The sequence below is a fragment of the Peromyscus eremicus genome, chromosome 15 (assembly GCF_949786415.1).
Source record: "Peromyscus eremicus chromosome 15, PerEre_H2_v1, whole genome shotgun sequence".
NCBI classification, from domain to species: domain Eukaryota; kingdom Metazoa; phylum Chordata; class Mammalia; order Rodentia; family Cricetidae; genus Peromyscus; species Peromyscus eremicus.
In genome coordinates, this window is record NC_081431.1 from 47,645,040 (window position 1) to 47,668,843 (window position 23,804).

The window sequence follows — 23,804 nt, forward strand, 5'->3', positions numbered from 1 at the left end:
GTGGATATCCCAGGAAGGCTTGCTCTTTCTTTTGAAGGGTGGAGAGAGGAAACAGAGGAAGATGATGTGGGGAAAGAGGTAAGGTGGGGAAAGAGAATGGGAGGAATGGAGGGAGGGGGCAACTTCAGTCAGGATGCAATGTATGAGGGAAGAATAAAAGTTTTTTAAAAAATTCAAACAAATTAAAGAAGAAGGAAGAAAGAAAAAAAACCATGGTGGTTTACTATCAAGTTCTGGGAGTGCACAGACGTGCTGGACCCGAGGATATTAAAAAAGCATTTGAAAAACAAGCACTTAAATGGCACCCACACAAGTATGCTGGAAATAAAGAAGAAGCAGAGCAGAGATTCAAACAAGTAGCTGAGGCATACTAGATGTTATCAGATGCTAAAAGTGGGTTATCTATGACAAATACAGGGGAAAAAAAGGATTACATGGTGGTGGTGGAGGCGCTGGAGCCATTTTGACAGTCCCTTTGAGTTTGGTGCCATATTGCAGAAAACAGATGATATATTCAGGGAATTTTTATTAGTGTAAGGGACCCATTTTCTGTCCTCTTCTTTGAAGCCCCATTTGATGACTTATTTGTGAACTGAAGGGGTCCCTAAGGAACAGGAAGCCAAGATGCAAGCTAGTTTTCCTCTGCCTCCAGTGGATTCCCTTCCTTTCTGAAGGTGGATTTCCCGCTTTGGATACCAGCTTCACTCCCTTCCAGTCACTAGGCTATCTCATGTCACTCTCTTCATCATCACTCGGCAGCAGTGGAATGGATAACTTCAAATCAAAGTCAACTTCTACTAAGAGAGCTATGGCCAAAAACATAATAATTACAAAGTGAACTGTGGAGAATGGTCAAGAAGGAGTAGAACTTAAAGAAGATGGATAAAAGTTTAAAAAAAAGAGCAGAAACATTAAATCATGACAAGTACTATTTTAGAAATAACAGAAACATCTTTTTTTGAGGACTTCATACAAGACTTTCTGTATAACAGTATCTAATCCAAAATATTTATAAACAGCTCATTGGACTCCCTATTTGTCAGAGACTTTTGATTTTGTTGATAAGACCTCAAATTAGAATCATTTTTTTTCTTTGAATTTTACCCTATTCTTGTAATCTTTGTGTGCACTTTGCTTTAAACACAACAAAACAAATGGTACTCTGAGGTGAGCCCTGTGACTTTTTTTTTTAATGAGGTGCTTTTTTTTTTTTTAACATCCTGGCCAGTTTCTCCTCTTTCCATTCCTTCAAGTCCTCCCATCCCCCTTCTGATCCCATACCCCAATACACTCTTTCTTCATTTTTGTTCAGGAAAGGGCAGGTCTACCATGGGTATCAATGTGGTGGTATTGTGTTACCCAAAATATTGTGTACCCTAATAAACTTATCTGGGGTCAGAGAACAGAAAAGCCACTAGATACTTAGGATAGGCAGTGGTAGCACACGCCTTTAATCCTAGCATTCCAGAGGCAGAAATCCATCTGTTCAAGGATACAGCCAAGCATGGTGACTCATGTCTTTAATCCCAGAAAGTGAGCCTTTAATCCAGGGAGTGATGGTAAAAAGCAGCAAGGTATATAAGGCTTGAGGACCAGAAACTAGAAGCATTTGGCTGGTTAAGCTTTCAGGCTTCTAGCAGCAGTTCAGCTGAGATTCATTCTGGATGAGGACTGAGAAGCTTCAAATCTGAGGAAACAAGACCAGCTGAGAAGTTGGCCAGGTGAGGTTAGCTGTGGCTCGTTCTGTCTCTTTGATCTTCCAGTGTTTACCCCAGTAACTGGCCTCAGGTTTGATTTTATTAATAAGAACTTTTAAGATTCCTGCTACATATCAACAACAACAAAAAATGGCATAGCAAGTTGAAGTAAGACTAAGCATCTCCCCATGTGTTAAGAGTGGGCAAGGTGACCCAGTATTCAGAGTAGGGCCCCAAAAGCCAGAAAAGGAATCAGAGACAGCCCCTGCTCCCACTGTTAGGAGTCCCTCAGGAGGACCAAGTTATACAACTGTCACATATATGCAGAGTGCCTATATCAGTTCCATGCAGTGTCCATGGTTATTAGTTCAGTCTCTACGAACACCTATGAGCCCAGGTTAGTTGATTATTTGGGTTTTATTGTGGTGACCTTGCCCCCTTTGGCTACTACAATCCTTCTTCCCCCTCTTCAGCAGAAATCTCTGAGCTTTGTCTAATGTTTGAGCATGGGTTTGCACCTGTTTATATCAGTAGCTGGACTAAGGCTCTGATGACAATTGGGCTAGTTACCAATCCTGTGACTCTTGAGTAGTGTTATGGCTATGGTTATTGTTCTTTAACACCAGCATGGATCTGCTTCCCATTGTATTGTAATGTGGGTAGTGTCAACCTGCTGTAATGTTAACTTTGCCAGATAAACCTTCTACCGAAATATTTCAATTTATTTTCATTACTTAGTGATGAAAGCTATTACTGCATCAATGGAAACACATTTCTGGTTTAATGAAAATTAAGGATGTTTTCTAGTTGTGTATGGATTCTGGCAACTTGATCAGATCAGACAATATTTAACTATGTATTGCTAAGCTTAGGTTTTAAAAAAAATGCTGGTAGTTTGAGTCTTCATCATTTCATTAAAAAATTAATAAATGTTAATGTGTTTGGTGCATTCTTTCATTAAAAAATAATATGGGACAAATGTAAAAAAAAATTCTAGTATTTGAGTTAAAATATTTTTATAAGCACTCTTTTGTGGTCTTGTCATTGAAAAAGTTACACCCAGTATTTGCTATAACATGGCAAGAAACACATTTACTTCTTGTGACAATAATTTTATTCTTACACTTTAGAAGATTAAAAATATATGCTACTGAAACTCTGTAAATGGGTATGTGTCTGAAGACCTTTATTTTCTAAATATTCTGGGTTGTGAAGGTTTTTATCAACACTGGAAACAATTGAATTCTCAGCTATTGACCACTTACCTCTTACAAGAACTGGACCACTCTAAAGAAGTGAACACAAACTATAATACAGGTTGTTACTATCCTGAGCCTCCATTGTTTAACCTCCAGTGATTAATCTAGACATCTGTTTTACTACTTTGCTCCCCATTGTTTAAATGTGAAACTACAACAAAATATGTAAAAGGACATTAGCTTTAAAAAAATTGTTTATATACACCATTTGTATTTTTTCATAGTACTATGCTTACTGCTTGATGAATTAGATTTTAATAGCATTAAATTCTTAAAATTCATTTTTTCTAAGTAAGAAATGAAAAGACAGATGTAACAAGAGACACTGAGGAAATCCAGAGAATAATTAGGTCATACTTCAAAAACCTGTACCCCACAAAATTAGATAATCCAAAAGAAATGGACCATTTTCTGGATAGGTACCACATCCTGAAATTAAATCAAGACCAGATAAACAATTTAAATAGACCTATAACCCCTGAGGACATAGAAACAGTCATTAAAAGTCTCCCACCCAAAAGAACCCGGGGCCAGATGGTTTTATCACAGAATTCTACCAGAATTTCAAAGAAGGTCTAATATCAATACACTTCAAATTGTTCCATATAATAGAAACAGAAAGGATATTGTGCCTTTTTATGAGGCAACTGTTACCCTGATACCCAAACCACACAAAGATACAACAAAGAAAGAGAACTACCGACCAATCTCCCTCATGAATATTGATGCAAAAATACTCAACAAAATACTGGCAAACTGAATCCAACCCAAGAACACATCAAAAAAAAAATCATCCACCATGATCAAATAGGCTTCATTCCAGAGATGCAGGGGTGGTTCAACATACGAAAATCTATTAATGTAATCCACCATATAAGCAAACTGAAAAAAAACACATATGATCATCTCATTAGATGTGAAAAAGCCTTTGACAAAATCCAACACCCCTTTATGATAAATACCTTGGAGATATCAGGGATAAAAGGAACATATCTAAACACAATAAAAGCAACATACAGCAAGCAGACAGCCAACATCAAATTAAATGGAAAGAAACTCAAAGTGATTCCATTAAAATCAGGAACAAGACAAGGCTGTCCACTCTCTTGACATTTATTGAATATAGGACTCCAATTATAACTATAGCAATAAGATAACAAAAGTGATCAAGAGGATACAAACTGGAAAGGAAGAGGCCAAATTATCATTATTTGCAGATGATAGGATAGTATACATAACTGACCAAAAAATTCCTACCAGGAGACTCATACAGCTGATAAATATATTCAGAAATGTGGCCAGATATGAGATTAACTAAGAAAATCAGTAGCCCTCCTATATATAATTGATAAATAGGCTGAGAAGGAAATCATAGAAACAATATCCTTTGCAATAACTGTGAATAATATAAAATATCTTGGGGTTACTCTAACCAAACAAGTGAAAGGCCAGTATAGAAAGAACTTCAGTAAGTCTTTGAAGAAAAAAATTGAAGAAAATATCAGAAAATGGAAAGATTTGCATGCTCTTGGATAGGTGTGGGATTATTCAGCTCTAACAGGCCTGAGGGCCAGCCAGCCCAAACTGGAAAGGAGAGCAGGCACATAAGATACTTCCTAGAGTCAACCTGGTTCTGCCTAAGGGTGTTAGCAACAGCAACTGAGTCATAATCTGAGATGACCTGGACCAATGAGACGCAGCCATGTCACATTAGCAGATGCATATTCATTACAACTTTCCCCTGGGGTGGTGGAAAGTATTTAAAGGTTGTCTCTTCCTGAATAAACTGAGCTTGTTTCAACCATCGTCCCAGGGTCTATGTCATTGACTTTACATCAACTCACCCCCTCCTCCAATAGAACCTTACAGATAGGTAGAATTAATATAGTAAAAATGGCAATCTTGCCAAAAGCAATCTACCGGTTCAATGCAATCCCCAACAAAATCACAACACAGTTCTTCACAGACTTCAAAAGAACAATACTCAACTTCATATGGAAAAACAAAATACCCAGGATAGCTAAAACAACCTTGTACAATAAAGGAACTTCCAGAGGCATTACCATCCCTGACTTCATGCTCTACCATAGAGCTATAGTAATAAAAACAGCTTGGTGTTGGCATAAAAGAAGACAAGTGGATCAATGGAATCAAATAAGACCCTGACATAAGTGCACACACCTATGAGCACCTGATTTTTTATAAAGAAGCCAAAATTGTATAATGGAAAAAAAAAGAAAGCATCTTCAACAACTGGTGCTGGCATAACTGGATGGTGGCATGTAGAAGAATGCAAATAGATCCAAATAGAACACTTTGCACAAAACTCAAGTCCAAGTGGATCAAAGACTTCAACATAAATCCAGTTACACTGAACCTGATAGAATAATAAGTGCGGAGTAGCTTTGAATACATTGGCATAGGAGACTACTTCCTGAATATAACACCAGTAGCAGAGATACTGAGTTTAACTGTTAATAATTGGGGCATTCTGAAAATGAAAAGTTTCTGTAAGGCAAAGGACTTTGTCAGTAAGACAAAATGGCACCCTATGGAAGGAAAAAGGAACTTTACCAACCTCACATATGACAGAGGGCTGATTGACAAAATATATAAAGAACTCAAGAAACCAGACATGAAAAAAACAAATAATCAAATTAAAAATGGGGTACAGATCTAGACATAGAATTCTCAACAGAAGAATCTAAAAGTACTGAAAGACATTTAAGAAATTGCTCAACATCTTTAGTCATCAGGGAAGTACAAATAAAACAATTCTGAGATGCCATCTTACACCTGTCAGAGTGGCTAAGATAAAAAACACTGATGACAGCTTATGTTGGAGAGGATGTGGAGTAAGAGGGACACTCCTCCACTGCTGGTGGGAATGTAAACTTGAACAAACACTTTGGAAATCAGTATGGCGACTTCTCAGAAAATTGAGAATCAATCTACCTCAAGACCTAAGGATACCACTATCAGGCATATACCCAAAGGATACTAAATCATACCAAAAGAACACTTGGTCAACTATGTTCATGGCAGCATTATCCATAGTAGTCAGAACCTGGAAAAAAACTAGATGCCCCTCAACTGAAGAATGGATAAGAAAATGTGGTACATTTACACAATGGAGTATTGTAAATATTTAGCTGTAAAAAAAAAAATGACATCATGAAACTTGCAGGCTAATGGATGGAACTAGAAAAAAAAATCATCCTGAGTAAGGTAACCCAGACCCAGAAAGGCAAACATAGTATGAACTCACTCATAAGTAGACAGCAGATGTAAAGCAAGGGATAACCAGGCTGTGATCTACAGCCCTAGAGAAACTAGGTAACAAAGAGGACCCTAAGAGGGACACATAGATAGCCCTGGGAGGGGGAAAAGAGCTGATATATCCTGAGTAAACTGGGGGGGGGTAAAAGGGAGGGAATGGGAACATGAGGTATCAAAATGGTCAATTTGGAGAAGGTACCAAGAGGCAAAGCAAGGAAAGAGATGCCTTGATAGTGGGGACCATTGTGGGGTTAGGGAGAAACTTGGTGCCAGGGAAATTCCCAGGAATTCTCAAGGATGTCTCCAGCTAAGACTCCTAAAAACAGTGGAAAGGGTGCCTGCACTGACCTCCTGTAATCAGATTGGTGGCTACCCTAATTGTCATCATAGAACCTTTACCCAGTATCTGATGGAAGCAGATGCAGTGATCCACAGCCAAGCACTGGGCCAAGCTCTGGGAGTCCAGTTGAAGAGAGGGAAAAAGGATTATATAAGCAAGGGCAGTCAAGATCATGATGGGAAAACCCACAGAGACAGCTGACCTAAAGTTGTGAGATCTCACAGACTCTAGACCAACAGCTACAGAGCCTGCATAAGACTGACATAGGCCCTCTGCATGTGGGTGACAGTTGTGTAACTTGGTCTGTGTGTGGGGCCCCTAGCAGTGGGACCAGGATCTATCCCTGGCACATGAACTGGCTTTTTAGAACCTATTCCCTATGGTGGGATGCATTACTTCAGCTTTGAGGCAGGGGGAAGGAGCTTAGTCCTGGCTCAACTTGATATGCCATGCTTTGTTGATTCCCATGGGAGACCTTACCCTTTCTGAGGAGTGGATGGGCAAGGGATAGAAAGAAGGTGTGGGTAGGGAATAGAAGGAAAGGAAAGAGGGGAAACAAATAAACAAAAAGTTTAATGATAATAATAAAAAGTCATTGTTTCTGTTATCAACTAAAACTAATTCCTATGATATTAGAGACTGATTTACTATATCTATATTGACCTAAATGAAATATGTTTTTACTATGATATATATTGCCACTTAACTATGTATTATATAGTAATTATTGATAAATATTTACAAATAGAAGTACTAAAAGATAGAAATATCAAGCCTAGTCATTCTGTAGTAAATTTTCCACATAGTATCTAGATCTTGTAATTATGCAAAAATAAAAGAGACTGAGTAGACATCTCTCATTAAGAGGATAAGTAAAGTGATCTAATCATTTTGTTGTTAAATCAAGAACCTAAATGATCTTCAAGTCTATGGCTATGATGTGCTAAACCATAGCTTTGCCATTTTTGCCACATGTACTTCTTGTCAGTTAACAAAGCAGTATTGGAAAGTAAATTAATCTAAATATAATATTATGCACTTGGATTATTGCCATTCTGAGTGATTATTTCAAAATTTAGATATTGTAATTTTGCTTCTCAGAGTAAATAAATATTCAGTTCTATGATGGTTTTTTGAATTGGCATTGTGAATGTCTAGTTTTCAAGAAGAAATCTAAATGATATGAAAGTTTAGCTGTGATTTAATGACCTTCACTTTGCAATCTCATGCGATTTTTATCCTGAACAGTTGCAAAAGGTTTTCATTTGAAATAGAAGCTATAATTACAGATATAAAAATATAAACCCACACATGTCTAAAAAATAATAGTTGTTCTGATTAACTGTATTCATGTACAGGAATAAATGTATAAATTCAATTTTAAACAACAGTCCATGCAAAGTCTGATTAAAATACGTTAAACCACATATGACTAAGATTATGTCTAGAAAAAGTAAATGCCAGCTCCAAAAATAGAACTTTTTTCTTGTTTAACTTTAAACTTTCATGATTCATAGTTTGAAATACTTTGGTATATCATGTAATATGTGTAGGTTTGGTCCCAGGTTTTGGCACCAAAACATGAGTTTTGCAACTCTGGAGAGGTGTCCTGACTATCTGGGGGTCACGACACCTTGAGCTGCTTAGGACAGCTCTGGTGGCTGGAACTGCAAAGAGGCAGCCCAATCCTGGAGGGCAAGGTATCCTGGTCACCTGGAGCTGCTCAGGGCAGCTCTGCCCTGGAGGTGTCCTCGACACCTGGAGCTGTTTAGCACAGCTCTGATGGCTGGAGCTACAAGGAGACAGTTTAGTCCTGGAGGATGAGGTATCTCAGACACCTTGAGTTGCTCAGAACAGCTCTGCCCAGGAGGAGTACTAGACACTTGGAGCTGTTTAGCATGGCTCTGAGGGCTGGAGCTGCAAAGGGACAGTTCAACCTTGGAGGGTGAGGTATCCCTGAAGACTTTGGAAGGGAAGTTTTTCTGACTGCTCAGGAGAGTCATGCCTGGAACTTCTTCAGCAGGGAAGGTTATCCTGACTGTTTGGGAAAGTCAGACTATGCCTAGAATGATGGTGGGTGGTCTCTCCACAGGATATAGCAATCCTGCTCCTCTCCTCGAGAGTTGCTACAGCTGTGTTTTGCTCAGCCCCCACTTAAGGGTTCTTCCTAACAGAGCTCTGCTTTTCTGGCCTAAGACATTGCTTCTTTTGCTTTGCTTTGCAAAAAGGGAGAAACCCTGTAGAAATGTAGCAATCTCCTCCGACTCCAGAGAAAAGTATTACCTTTTCAGCTCTCTCTTGCTCTGTCCACTGAGGGATGTCTCAGCAAGGATCTTCTGTTCAGCTCCTCCTTGCTCAGCTTTTTCAGTTCTCCCTTGCTTTGTCCACTGAGGGACATCTTGGCAAGCATCTTCTCTAGGCCTCTATGCCAGTGAATGAAGATCTTCATGCCCAGAACTCTTTTTGAGAAAGAGATTTATTTGGGAAGGAGGAGTCCAGAGGAGTAGCTGCCTCTACCAGGGTAGAGAGAACAGCCTTTTCTGATTAACCATGCAGGGCAGTTTACATAGGATGTCTTGGGGTGGAGTCAACCACGTGTTGACTTGGGGTCCATGGTTCTACTGTCCTGCTCTGTGATTGGTTGGTTTCACAAGTCAGTTGGCCGGGGCAGAGATGACTCTAATCTGACTGAGCCAAACTGTCTTTTTTTCACTGGCCTTATCTGAGACATCTTTCCCTAGTTCTGGGCTCCAGAGTCAGGGTGGGTTTCTTTAGCCAGCCCTTTTTCCTTACAATATGCCTTTGAGATAATGTAGTTTGATATCAGATAATTAAATAAAACATAACAAATGTGATAGTTTACTTTAAGAAATGAGACTAGATATTTTTCTTTGAGATATATTCTTTTAAATATACATTAACCAAATACAAAAATGCAATATAATCACATTAATGACTTTTGAAATATCTATTTAAAATCTTTAAATTTGTTCTTTGATATATACCAAGTAAACTCACCAAAAATATAAACACAAAATACTAAAAATACAAGTCATATATGTATTTTTCTATTTTATGTACTAGTGAAAACTAGTAAAAATGTACAACTCAACATTTTAATCAAACTTACTTTTTTTCCTCTTGAAATGTTCAGTTCTATTTCAGTTTTTAATGGTAAGTGTTACTGCATGGTCTGCTTCTTGCTTAATTGTCCATGAAGAGGTTTTCCTTAAATTATAATATTTATCTCTCAATGCATGCATAATATATTTTAATTAATTCAACATAACTCTGTTGTGGTTTTTAATAATTTCATTTTGTGCTCTGAAAACTTGAGGCATGATGTTGGAAAAATATTATTTCTATGAAAACAAAGACCAAAATTAATAAGAACAATTCAAATTCTGCCAATCTTGCTGAAGCATCCCTGTTCTGAGACAATGCTACAATTCACAGGAGTTAGTTGAGTGTTTCATTTTAACATGGTTTTAGATGAGTAACCGTGTCAAAGAACAAAACTTGATTTTCATTAAAGTTGTATAACTTCTTATAAAATAAAATTATAAATTACTTAAATGCAAGATATTAGTGTAGTTTAGACTGTAGTTTTTCTAAATTATCTTACACAGAATTAAATATTGTTTTATGATGAAAACAGTCTTTGGCAGTAATTTTCAATTTTGTTGATTTATTTGAATAAAGAAGTTCAATTCTGAAGACTCAGTTTATTGAAACCTCAATATTTATGAAACTTGCACAATATTTTCAAAAACAAGGTTTTTATTTTTATGAAACCATATTTCACATCAAAGTACTGTCTTGGTGGTTGACATGCTTGGCCCATTTCTGGGACCTCTCCTATCACAAAATCTACTCCACAACACAGGATATGAATCATCACATCCATCCTCGATTATATAACATCAGAACTTTTAATATAATTATATTTTTTTATTTTTGGAAGCAACTCTTTCATTTACAGCCTTCTGAACTGAACACTTTAGATTTCATGTACTTTTCCATTTCCCATGTCTTTAAAATCCAATATTCTGTTTATGTAAATTTCTGAAAGAATCATTATCTTAAACAGTGGTGATTTCAGGTCAATTCTTCAGTTCCCTCACTTACTTATTTCTAAGAGCACTTGTTCTTTTTTCAGCTAAACAGTGTCCTATGGATGCGATAATTTAACGTGACAGTAGATCAAAATATCAGTTCTTATGCATTTACATGTGCACATAAATGTCACTGTTGTTTCATTTCATCTAATGGGTCTTATTTTTGTCAATTTAAGGTCAAAAGATGAAAGCTTTCAGTTGCTTGCCCTTTAAATACAGCATCAAGAAAATTTATGATATGATTGCAGTGTTGGTTGTAAAATTTGCCAAAAATGGCTTCATAAATATTGATTTTAGGAACTTGGAAATATTAAAACCAACATATTAATAAAATGTAGAGAACTATGTATCAAACACATAATTTCTCTAGGTAATTTCTAGAATTCATTGTAATAATCATCTGTAAGTTTATCATTCAGTTAAATGTTGCTAGGACGATTAGCATATACTTAGAATATTCAGGAGATATAGTGTCTTCACAGCAAACGACAACTTTGAAGGAAGTAATAAACACATTAGACCATATCTCTGAAACAAAATGAGAACTAGAAATAAAAGGTCATGGTAAAGCACATTATTAGTAGAAAGCTAGGAGCTAACAACCTTCAACCAGGAAGTTTTTAAAATGTTATTGTTCACCATTCAATCAAATACAATGCACATACTAATTTAGCTATACAGTTTAATAGTTTTATTAAAAAAATCTTCTTGTGCAACCTTAAAATGTCTTAATATAATCCAGGCTTGTTGCCATACGTTTGTAATCCCATTTGCTTGAGAAGCTGAGGCAGAAAGCTCATAATTTCATGACCTGTGTTAGCTAAAGAGAGATTTCACTAGCATGGACAATTTACTGAGCCCAAGATTCTTAGTAAAAAAGGAAAGGAAGTTGGGAATAAATCATACATGGAAAAGTGCATGTCTTGCATATGAGAGACCCTGTATTCAATTCCCAGCACAAGTAAACAAACAAATAAATAAATAAACAAACAAACAAACAAACAACACCTTTATATTACATTGTGTTGCTAACAATTCTATGGAGCAACCTATGTCAAAGGTCACATTAAGCTTATTCATAGGTGTCCACATGATGGCCAACCTCTTCATGCATTTAGCCAAAAATATCTAAGTTAATGCCCTAATAGTGAAATCAAACATTATTTCTCAGAACTAGAGTTTTACAATAAAGTTAAAGCCAAAATATCAAATTATAGCCCATTTTCCAAATCTAAGACTACATTTTTTTTCTGAAAAGTCTACTTTGCATGGAAAAAAGCCCAACAAAACAACAACAACAACAAAAAATCTATGTTCAAAGATGTGGGAAAAGTTCTCATGCAATTTCTTTGAAAACTACATTGAGTACAATTACATAAAATTGCATTTGAAATCTGTAGCCAAGAAACATTGTTTTAGCTTTATTTTATGTAATCCAAGTTTGCACAATCATGAAACTTCAGAGACAAGACTGTGAGACACAGAAAGCATTAATAATTTTCCACATCTTTGTTTACAAAAAGTACCATCTACTAAAACTAGAATTATATTTAAAACTTTCCTAGAAGTAAGTAATCTTTCCCCAATTTATAGAAAATGAGCTAATTATGAGAACTGGAATATTGAAATGCAAAAGAATAGGAAATCTACTAAGCGTAATTTCAGTTCACTAATATTTGCTATCATTTGATAACATATTAAAACTCGAAGCATTTAATTTATATATTATTATTTTAATATTACCATTCAATTTCATTTATTTACAATCATTATACATTTGTATTATAGGAAAAAAGGATAGAAATTAATATTTCTAAATGAACCTCCTGGATTGTTTTCAACTACATTTTCTCAATTATTAAACTTAGTTTTTAGCTAGTATTAATTAATATAGATAGTTCAGTAATAAAAACAGATGTATTTTCCCATAAAAATATTCATATAAAGTATGCTCAAATTAGATAGTCATCCTCAATTTGTCTAATTTAGTCATCCTTCCTTTCTCCCACATTTCCTCTTTCCCTTCCTCCTATTCTTCCTTCCTCCTCCACCTTTTCTTTTTGTTTTATTTTTTCTCAAATTGCAAAATTAGTTAAACTAATACCTGAATTAAAGAAAATATTTACAAAGCAGAAGAAAATTGTTTCTTGAACTCAGTAGTTGAGAAAAAAAAAATGTAGTAATTACCATATATTGCTTGATACTACTTTAAGATCTCAAATTTTTCTCTTCTTAAAGATTGCTTTAGAAACTGTTAATTTAAGCTATTTAAATGAACAGCTTAAATAAAGTTTCTAATAAAAAACTTATGCAATCTTGAAAAATCTATCTTTAGTCAAATTCTAACATATTCCTAAAAACATCAAAGTTGTAGTATTCATATTTCCTGATTTCAAATCTTAAAGCTTCACTTTCCTTGAAGAGTTGGAAAAACCTACAACCTTCAGCTCAGTCTCTTCCTTCTCTCTAATAATCCTATTTATAAACAAGAATATCACTTCATGCAGACAATTTGGAGTTAAACGTATAGAAAAAAATTTACAAATTCATGATTTATAAAACTATAGAAATAGGAGGAAATTCCATGTTCAGGGGACCTGACATTGTCTCTTGGTCTTCATGGGCACGCCCACACATATGAAATATATTAATTTATTCATTAACACATACATACCCTGTGGGGCCTTTACCCATGACCCCCTCAGTTCCCCAGAGTTTTCTTGAGTGTGAGCAGCATGAAATATTAGATAGAAGGATTTATTGCGGAGAATCTTGCGGAGATAAACAGGAAATAAAGGATAGCCTCCAGAGGGCCTGGAACCTTTTCCAAGGGCCCCGACTGTCTCTGCCCCAGGGTTTTTATAGAGACACCAAGGGGTGGAGCAAAAGACCTCCTCCCCCAGCACAGCCAAGTGCAGACCATCTCAGACACCTGCACTCAGGCCCGTGGTCCTAATCATCCTCTATGTGGACCTGCTGGGTAAAGCCACAAGGAACCCGAGAACGGGCTCCCACAATACCCCACCACACACGAACACACAAAAAATATTTATAAGAAACATATGTTTATTATTATGTGAAACAATGAAACACCTAACAATTATTTTAAGAAAGCAATTCTTGTTCTCAAAGCATTAGATTGAACTCAATATAAGTTAACATTTTCAAAATATTGTAATCTGAGAAATGACTGAAGATATAAACTAATAGAAAACTTGTTAAATTATAATAATTAATATTATAATGATGAAATTCCTCAAGGTTATGTACAAATTTAGTATGTCTTTTCTGAACTTCTGTGGCCTCTTTGCACAGTTGAATAATTAAATCTAATGTCATGGGACCATTGATAGTCCACACCTCCAAAAATCATAATAAAAATAAAGCTAGATTACTCGTGTGTATTTCTTTTCTTTTAATTTTTTTCTTATTTAAAAATATACTTTAAAGCTGCGATATCAAGAGATCATGGTGCTAGTTACGTAACAGTCATATATATATATATATATATATATATATATATATATATATATATATATATATATATATCTCAATTGAACAATTAGAGATTCCAGAAATAAAACTGTGTATCAGTGGTCAGTTGACTTACAACAAAGAGAGGTAGCATGATCATCATGTGGTACGAAGACAACATTCCAACAGCCTGCCTAAAGAATGAAACTGAAATTGTATTTTATGTTCTACTACCATTTTATCTAATTACCAATCTTTGGTGCAGAAAAATAAGTAAATATGGTTAAGAGATCACCTCTGCGTGCAAAAAAAAAAAAAAAAGTATTTTCAAACCACAAAATTTCAAAATCTTAAGAAGTAGCAGTCAAAACATTAGCACACCAAATAAATGAAGGCAGGGAAACTGTTCTTACCTTTATTTTTCTTTTTGGTTTTTCAAGATGGTTTCACTGTGTAACAGTACTGGCTATCCTGGAACTTGTTCTGTACCAGGCTGGCCTCAAACTCAGAGATCCACTTGCTTCTGCCTCCTGAGTGACTATTCATACTTTTAAAAATGTGGGGGGGAAAGGGTCTATGGAGCCAGGTGCTAGTAAAGCTGGCCCCCAGGGAAAGTGTAGAGGGTGGAACCCAAGTTATTTACATATATATATACACGTATATACATATATATATGATTGGAGCTTCAGGTCAAGAAAGATGATGTCTGTACATGATTTCCTCATAGAGAACACTGTAAATACTGTAGACTAGTTGTGATTGGGTACCCTTTAAGCTTATAGGCCCAGTGGGGGATTTGCCCCCCACCCCCTGCCCGCCCCAGTCTTGCTTTCTTTGTGCTTTAAAAGGAGCTTGTTGTATTTAAATAAATGAGTCCTTGCCTGACTTGGCTCCCTGCTGTGTCTGATTGTCTCTCAGGAAAAAGGGAGGCTGGGGAACTGCTGAGCAGCACAATTGCCTTTCCTCAGTTCCAGGTCTCCCTTCTTGGGGGGATCTAAGTTCCCAGTAAGGCAGGACCCCACACAAATGGTAGACATTTGTCCAAAAAAAATGTACAAGAAAGCAGGTCTCTTCTGAAAAAAAAAAATACACCACCAGTGATTGGGGAAATGAAACTTAATGCCATAATAAAATTCCACCACACATCTAAGAAAATGGTTAATGGCTAGTACCCAAAAGACAGAGTAGTGAGGGTATTTAGAAGATAATTTTGTATAATTATAAGGAGAATAAAAATTATCAATGAAATTGTTGAAAACTGAGAAATCTACTGAGAAATTAACTACGGAAGGACCAGTTTATGTATTAATTCCATTTCTGGGAATATATCCAAAAGAATTGAAATTTGCAGTTCAAAAAAACTTTAATTCACATGTGTTCATCACAGCATCATCCCCATTTGCTAGTTACAGTCAAGCTAGGTGTTCACAGTGTCCAGTCAATAGATTAAGTAAAAAGCAAAACACATTCTAAAAATGATATGCTGTCATGCTAGTCTACCTCCAATTTTTCAAAAATAATTCCATCAGTTGTGATAACTTGACTATACCTGGAGTAGGCAACATGAAATAAGTCAACGTGCGCGTGCGTGTGCTCGCGCACGCACACACACACACACACACACACACACACACCAAAAAGGGGTCTGACCTCCTTCTTAGTACCCAGGAGATGAAGGCAGGAAGATCTCTGAGTTCAAGACCAGGCTGTTCTACACAGAGAGTTCCACCACATCCAGGACTATATACAAAAACTCTGTTTCAAACACATAAATAAATAAATAAATAAATAAATAAATAAATAAATAAATAAGAAATAAGAATCAGAAAGACAGATCCAACATGTTTTCATGTACATATTAAGTTTAAGCTGTTAAATTCATAAAATCAGAGTAGAATTATGGTTACGATAGCTTAATGGATAGATTATAGGATATAATGAAAAGACATTGGTTAAAGAGTACAGATGTGCAGATTGAATGTGCAGAAATAGATATATACATATTCTCATGGTAAGAAAATTATAAATATGCAAGGTAATATTTTTTAGACATGTATCAAGATAGAATTAATTCCCTAAAATATATTTTATCATAATTTAATAAGCCACATATATGCTAAAGCCAAAACAATGAAAGTTAATGCTCCACCTATTTTCACCAAAAATTGGCTTATTAATTTTATCGATCTAAAGTTATAAAACTTAAATTAGCATTTCTCATACATAGAGGCAACAATATTTCTAAGAATTTTTTTTTTTCAGAAATGAACAAGTTGAATATGATACAGCTTTGATACTATGCATTGCTCTGCAGAGGTTTTTAATGTGTTTTCAAAATTACAAAGAATGTTGAAAACATTTCTTCTTCAAAGGGCACCAGAGTATGCATTAAGATAAGGAAATGGACACTTTACTCCACATCAGTTAAGGTATCGCACAGTTTCTTATATAATTGTTTTTGCAAAGTTTCTCCAGACTTCCTTTTCTTCTATTATAAGGGCACCAATGGAGGAGAAGACAGATTGGGATCATCTCAGATACTATACACCATGTTATATTAGTATCTAAATGTTAAGTTCTAAAAGAGAATCTTTTTTATATTATTAAAAAAATAAGCTAGAGAGTGATATCACATACCTGTAACCCCAGCACTTGGGAGTCAGAAGCAAGTGGACCTCTCTATTTGATGACACCATGGTCTACAGAATGAGTTCCAAAACAACCAGGGTTACACAGAGAAACCTTGTCTCAAAAAACCACTACCACCACCACACACACACACACACACACACACACACACACACACACACACACACACTAAACAGACATCCCAAAGTCAAAGATGAAATTTGGGAAATTAGACCAAAAATGGGCAGTGGATCATAGCATGGATTTGAAGGACACTGTGGGTCAAGATCCAAATCTGGAATCAAAAGTTCCCAAAAGAAAAATGATGTAATTCAACTGTGGAGCATTGCACACTATGGTCGCAAAGAGCAGGTCTAGTTAGAATTCTATAGTAACTGGCATTATGTTGATGGACAATAATGTTGCAGTCAATATTGTTGTATTCTAAATAGAAAAGTGCAAATGTATCATGAGTAGCAACTCAAAAAGCTGAATCAACTAGGGGAAAATAAAAGCCTATATCTTCTCCATCATGGCTAATCAACTTGATGTTAGAGCATTCTATGTCAGCATCTGCTCTCAAACCAATTCTATGTCAGGATATACTCTCAACCTTGTCTTCATTATTCCAGAGTGAGCTAAAAATAGCAAAATGATAATAGAGAAAGAGGCAGAGTGATTTGAGTCATTATTTTGAAAATATCTTATAAAAGCATCAATGCACATCAGTTAATTTTTTAAATGTTTGATAAAAGAAAGTCTCAGAAAAAAAACAAAGTTGGCAAAACAAGCATAGAAAGGTTCAGGTGAGAAGACAATATTTTGTAAAGTACCATTCCCATATTCAGCTAGCACTGTACAAACTAGTCTGTGATTGCTTGTGAGATTAAAATTATCTTAAACATATTCTTTTAATACACATACCACTGATGAGCATCTATAATTTAAAGGAATTTTTTGCAATTTTTAGTGAAATCTATATAACAACATATAATATTTAAAATGATTAAACATTTAAGAAGTTAACTTACATTAATATACTTTTCAACTTCTTTTATGAGTAAATGTTAATTTTTCTCAATCATTATGTAGATAGTGAGTTATGCTTGAGTTACAAGAGTCCTGGTCCTGGTCACAAAACAAACCAGTTTGTTTTCTCTAACAGCAAGTTCAAAGAATGAGTGACATGTCTGTATTCACCTTACTGTGAAGGGAGGAATGTGGTTGATAGGGGAAGCAAAACTAGACCTACAGCAGCCCTCAGTTACACTCCATGTCTTTATAAAGATACTTAGAAAGTGACTTCAAGTTTAGAAGGTTGTTGTTTTTTTCTTCAAGACTCTATTATTACTTTTTTAGCAACATTTGTTCCATAAAGGTCCCCAGAAATTTTCAGGAGCTTCTTCAAATTAATGGTTTTGATCCAGCTATTGGGCGTTTCTAACACACTCCTTTCCCTCTTTAGGTTATAATAAGATTGCATTGAGCCAGGAAGTGTCTTCCCAAAGCCTCAAAGAAACAAGCTATTGCCTATGCAAGCAAAGCATTTGGGAATCTTTCCTCTATAGAAATGTGGAGTGAGGAAGACAAGGGAGCATTATAGAAAGAGAAGGTATGTGCTAGAGACATTGAAAAGGCAAAATTCTAAAAGCTGCTATTTTATGTAGCAGAGTGCTACACAGTAATAGGCACAAGGAACAATGGGATAGTTTGGTTTAAAACAAAAGTCTAATCAAATCTACCTTCCACACCCAAAATCATTTTAAGCCCATTCCTAACCTGTCATTTCTCAAAAATTTTATTAGCTAAAATTCCAGAAATGTATCAAACTTGTCTTAGATTCAAATCAACAAACTCAATTGTAGATGAATGGTTTTATTAAATAAGAAACACAGTGCCAATGCAGAGATGAAAGGCATGAGTGACATGAGATTAAAGGCGTGTGTCACCATGCTGGCTGTATCCTTGAACACACAGAAATCTGCCTAGCTCTGCCTCCCAAGTGCTGGGATTAAAGGCGTGCACCACCACTGCCCAGCTTCTGCTATGGCTTGCTATTATCTCTGACCCCCAGGCAACTTTATTTGTTAACATACAAATAAAATCACATTTCAGTACAAATAAAATATCACCATATTTCCCCTTTTCTATTTTAATAAAAAGAAAAAAGGAAAAAGGTTATAACTAATATAAGAAAAACTATATAGAAAAGTATAATAACTATATACCATACATACAAGCAATAACTACCTAAAAAATGTCTAGTCCATTTGTTTTTGACAAATTCAGAGAAAATAATTCCATTATCTATCCTATTTTGGTAAGTCCAAAATGTACCTAATTCACTTTCTATCCTAACTAATCTTCAACTATAACTAACTAATCTTCAACTATAACTAACTAATCTTCAACTATAACTAACTAATCTTCAACTCCCTCAGAGACCCAAGAAGGAAATAATATTACCTAACAAAAATAAAAACAGGAAGTGCATGCAAGCAGCTTCCAAAAAAAAAAAAAATGTGAGATGACAGAAACAGCCAGCTGCCTGGACAGTCACCTGAGGTTTCTCCACAGTGTTGGGGCATCATCTTCAGCCTATAGGCTTAGCGTATCTGACAGACTCATTTGTGAACTAGGATGTATACAAGGTCAACAGTTCAACCTCACATTGGGTGAGAGCAGTTCATGTACCAGAAACACCTGAATTCCACTAGTGTCATGTTATGATTCAGGATTTTAAATTCTGGAAATTGTTGATGTTTTTTGAACTCAGCTGTCCATTCTTCTTGGCTGTGTGTGTGTGTGTGTGTGTGTGTGTGTGTGTGTGTGTGTGTCTTCATCTTGGCATCGCATTCTTCTCCACAACCCTCTATCAAATGCCAGTCTACTATTGAGAGGTGTGAGCTTAGTTACTCTTCAAGAATAACTGTTTCAGCTGCTTTTCCACTCTCTCATTTTCCATTCTATTAGAAGCCATCGGCCCACTGCTTGTTCATCTGCCTTCGAAGAAAAGGGCACTGTACTTTTTCCAGATTACAAAGGCCATTTCAGGGATGATGCCATATTGTCCTGGCCTCAGAAGATGCCTTTTGATAAAGCCACAACCACACTTGTTTTGGCAAGAATCAGTAGTCCTTTGTTTCGTGTCCTGTCTGTCCACTTTGTCCTTTTGGTCAGCAGTTGATTCGAGGATACTTTGTTGTCCAGTGGCTAACTTTTGCCACAATGAAAGTTAACTCCATGTGCAGTTTCTTCAGTGCCCATAGTTTCTCTGCAGTAGATTGGTACTGCCGGGAGCTGACATGTCTCATAGTCATAACAAAAAATAAAAATTTTCTAAGTTATTAAAACATTTTAAATGCCATATTCTGTAGATCTTTGAAGGGTTTGAAGATGACCTGTCTATCTAAAATATATCTGCTCAATCTTGAAAACATACCTAATATGACTACAAGTTCTACTATAATGTCTAACTACTAACTTTCATTTCTTTTTATCCTAATAGTTGGTAATAATAACATTCAAGAATCAGAAAATTGCATTACATTGTTAAATGAATGGTATAAGTACACTATCTTGAACAAAATTAGAAATATACATATAGTATTTTCTAACAATATCAATTTTAATATATATAATTTGTATACAATATTAAACAATCTAATCCAATGTAAAGTATTTAAAACTAGTAATTGTCTTTTTCTTTTTTTTTTTTTTAACAAAACCTCTGGATATAATCTCCTTGTTCAGCTTTTTTCCTGACCATTAACAATTAACAACTTGTAACCAAACATTGTAAACAATGACAATATCCATAACTCATTAAACAACCAAAAAACTCCCACCTCACCTCTTGGGAATGTGGGCGTCGTTTTCTTAAAATTACTTCCTGCTTTCTAGGGGCAAAGACATCTTTAGGGAATCTTGAAAAGAACATTTTTGGTTAATTGTCAAGTCCTGTATCATTTGTCAAGTCTCTGTATAATAGGAAAGTGCAGGGCTTGTTTCAAGTCCTTGTTCAAATAGTCTGTCAGGCTGGATCATCCCAGCTAGCCATCTCAAAATTGTCCTGAATAATTTGTAGTCCAAAGTTGATCTTTTGGTGGTGCTAATCAGCTTAATGGCTTTACCATAGTCCTTGTGGAATCATCATTGTGGAGTCCTGTCATCTTTTTGAAGATTTCAAAGTCACTGTTAGGCATGGTCATGGTTCACTGCAGACTTTTTTTTTTTTTTTTTTTTTTTTGTACCTCCTCTGTGGCTTGGAGCAATCACAGTCTGATAAATGTCTATCTCTCAGAACCATGAACATTTTTCCCTAGAACAGAAAATTTTCACAGCAATATCTCCCCACTGTTTGTCTTGCCAAACTTTTCCAAACTGACCTTTGTCGATGCTTTCTTGTACCACACTGGTCCTGGCAATTCTTCTATGAACAAGCAGCAATAAACCTTTCTTCCCAGGCAGCAACATCACTGCAGTCATCAACGTGATGAGAAGAAGCCAACAACTCAGAGCAGCATCTTTTGCCTCCATGGTCCCACCACTGTTTGCAGTTCGGCCTGGGCTGAAGCCTCTCCCAAGCCTCTTAAGCTGTGCTCAAACTGGGGATCCTCCTACGGCCGAGTGTAGCTTGGGCCTGAGCTGGGACCCACAAGGCCACAGGCAAGCAGCTTTTTCATAAATTCATACCACAAACGTTGGGCACCAGATGTAGCAGGAATCTTAAAAGTTCTTATTAATAAAATCAAACCTGAGGCCAGTTATTGGGGTGAACACTGGAAGATCAGAGAGACATAACAAGCCACAGCTAACCTTACCTGGCCAACTTCTCAACTGATCTTGTTTCCTCAGACTGGAAGCCTCTGAGTCTTCATCCCAATAGCTCTCAGCTGAACTGCTGCTTGAAAGCCTGAAAGCTTAACCAGCCAAATGCTTCTAGTTTCTGGTCTTCATGCCTTATATATCTTTCTGTTTTTGCCATCCCTCCCTGGGATTAAATGCTCCCTTTTTGGGATTAAAGGCGTGTGTCACCCTGAGTGGCTATTTCCAATGTGGCCTTGAACTCACAGAGATCGAGGGATCTCTGCCTCTGGAATGCTAGGATTAAAGGCGTGAGTGTCACCATTTTCTAGCCTTTGAATCTAGTGGCTGTTCTGTCTCTGACCCCAGATAAGTTTATTAGGGTGCACAATATTTTAGGGAACACAATACCACCACACTCAATACAATAAAAAATAGAAATAAGTCATAACAATGCTCAGTGAAGCTATTGATGCAGTCACTGAGGAAGGAATGTGCCTGAGACCAGCAGTAAATACTGGGACTTGGCCTAACCAAAATTTCTCAATGTTACATGCTTATGTTATGTCGTATAAGGTGTGCAAGAAAGGTGTGTCTCATTTACTGACTGAATTTGGACAGCTCACAGCTCATCCAAATGTGGGATCACAGTCAGTGTCTGAAAGATTTTGTAGTGGAGACTCATGTCTTTCTGTTTTGTTCTTTTGTTTTTGTTTTTTTCCACAGAGTACTTCTATAGTGGGATAGGTTCCCAAGATATTTATTTGAAAAAGTTTGTCTCTACTTCTTGCCACACCTTGATCCGCAGTGCTGAAGGTTGGAAAATTTCATGTACTTTGTGAATATATACCTCCAAGGAGCTGCTGAAGAAGGCTGTATCATTTGTGAACTGAGATTTGGAAGACACAATTCATACAAGCACCTGCAGATCCCTGACTGCTGTTTGCAATCTTGTTATCTTCTCCAATTGTCAACTTCTTCTCTCCAATTACATCATGGCTTTCTTAGCAGATCATGAAGCCAGGGTGTTAAGACTCTTAGCCTTATTTGTCAAAGTAATAAAAGCCCTTGAAGACTTCTTTCTTCAATGAATGACTGACTCTCTTAAATCTTCCAAACTAAGCTTTATGTTCAGTGCCCTCTTGTATGAAGCTCACTAAATGTCAAGTTAAAATAAGGTGGTAGTGTTTACAGTCTTGTGAGAAGTTTGTTCTACAAAATCCATACCTAAAAACCACAAAATATTTGAGTTCTGATAGAAGGTACATGTGCTGTATATATGTGTCACATGTTCTATTTTATAATGGAGGGAAGAACACTTTTGCAGTACCACAAACATCTTTACCTTCTTTCTTCATTGAAGATTATTTAGAGAGGCATTTTTTTCAATTCAATACCGACAACAGAACAATCCCACAATACCACAACAGAATCTTCCACCATACAAACTATGTACTGATCAATCTATCTATCTGTCTATCTGTCTGTCTGTGAGTCTGTCTTTCTTTCTTTAAAATTTTAATTTCATTTAAAAGTGCATATCTGGTATTATTTTCAGTTCAATAAAATTTCTCTCAACTTTGAGTTTGAATTTAGTTTTTATCATAATTACTCCTTTGAAACACCTATAATTCCTAGGTGATTCTTTGTTCCGTCACCATTGTTTCCATAATCTTTGGTTCTATAGCTTAGTTCTGAAATATCTTGAAGAGTCTCTCAATTGTCCTCTTGTTATTAGGTACAATATTTACATAGCTAGTTTTACTCTACATCGATTTTTATCTCCACTTTACTCTTTTATCATTAGTTTCAGTATTTCAATCTTGTCCAGATTTATTTCCACATAGGTACTTTATTTTAACATGACATTTTTTCCTTTTGTCATTTCCAAGTAAACAAAAAAAAATATTTTTAGGAGACCTAAATTTCAAATATTCTTCATTGTAGTGATAAACATTAGATATCTCTTCCAAACGATTAATTATTATTTGAAGACTCCTATGTCAATGAAGAGCTAACATGTTCTCAGCTGTCAAGTCTTCCTTCTTCTGACAGATGATTTTTTCCTATGAATGTTCCAATATGACTTCCATACACATCTTTTCTTTAGCCTTGGGCAAATTGTGGAAGTCTTTGGGGTTATGAGAGTTCAAGCTGAGAAGAATTGCTGCTTAGTTTGAAAGAATTCATCCCTTTCTTTCCA

At 35.9% G+C, this 23,804-nt stretch overlaps 1 pseudogene; it reads left to right on the forward strand.

Annotated features, from left to right (window-relative positions):
• Window positions 1-212: 212 nt before the first annotated feature.
• LOC131925024 (dnaJ homolog subfamily B member 6-like) lies at window positions 213-886 on the forward strand (annotated as a pseudogene).
• Window positions 887-23,804: the final 22,918 nt, after the last annotated feature.